At 41.9% G+C, this 1,029-nt stretch overlaps 1 non-coding gene across 1 annotated transcript; it reads right to left on the reverse strand.

The window, feature by feature from the left end:
• Window positions 1-257: 257 nt before the first annotated feature.
• On the reverse strand, window positions 258-363 carry LOC145641126 (small nucleolar RNA R71). The gene has a single exon (XR_014115191.1). It is a non-coding gene; the product is annotated as a small nucleolar RNA R71 (small nucleolar RNA).
• Between the last annotated feature and the right edge of the window lie 666 nt (window positions 364-1,029).

A 1,029-nucleotide genomic window follows, 5' to 3' on the forward strand; every position in this document is an offset into this window, starting at 1 on the left:
GACTGAAAGGAGGCAATATAGTGGAGCAAAACATGAGAGCCCTCTTACACACTTGAACGAGTTTGAAAATTATTACAACACGATCAAGGTAAATGGGGTAACTCAAGAGTTTGTGAGACTAAAGCTATTTCCTTTTTCTTTGATAGGAAGGGCTCTTGAATGGCTTGAGAAGGAGGTGAGGCCTAACTCCTTGAGAACTTGGGACGAGGTCACCACGGCTTTCTTAGGGAGATTCTATTCTCAAAAGAAGACGGCCGAGGCAAGGGCTTTGATCCAAGGTTTCCGTCAAAAGTCTAGTGAAACCATATATGAAGCATGGGAACGATACAAGGAATATCAAAGGGAGTTCCCTCATCATGGAATTCCGTCATATCAAGTGCTTCAAATTTTCTATGGGGGCTTGAGCCCACAAGGAAAGACTAGCTTGGATGCGAGAGCGGGCGGCCCGATTATGAACAAAACGGAGGAGCAAGTCATCGAGATAATTGAGGATGTGGTGAGGCACCACATGGATTGGCAAGAAGGAGAGAGAGAGTCTCTAAACAAGAAAGGAAATGTGGTTTACACCGTTGATCACCTTAATTCCATCAACCATTTGACTTCCCAAATCGCCAACCTTGGAAAGGAGATGACGTCCATCAAGGCAAAACTAGAGACCTCTAATTCAACACAAGAGCATCCCTCCCAATCTAAGGGGAGAGGTATGAATTATAACTCTTCTCCCTCTACTTCTAATGACATGCCTCATGGATGTTTGTTTTGTGAAAATTGTGGGTCATATATATGACCATGATACCTCTTCTTTTAATTATGATTCCCAACCCCAAGCCCAATACGAAGATGGTAATGAAAATGAAAATGAACAAGTCAATGCCTTGTCTTATGATAATAGACATAGGAATGACAATCAAAGATACTTACCACCAAATTGAAGAGAACAAGGGGGGAAATCCTATAACCAAAGAGGAAATGATTACAATTACCATAACCAAAATCAATGGGGAAATAGGAACCAAAGGGACCAAAATC

The sequence above is a fragment of the Chenopodium album genome, chromosome 7, assembly GCF_948465745.1.
Source record: "Chenopodium album chromosome 7, dcCheAlbu1.1, whole genome shotgun sequence".
Classification (NCBI taxonomy): domain Eukaryota; kingdom Viridiplantae; phylum Streptophyta; class Magnoliopsida; order Caryophyllales; family Amaranthaceae; genus Chenopodium; species Chenopodium album.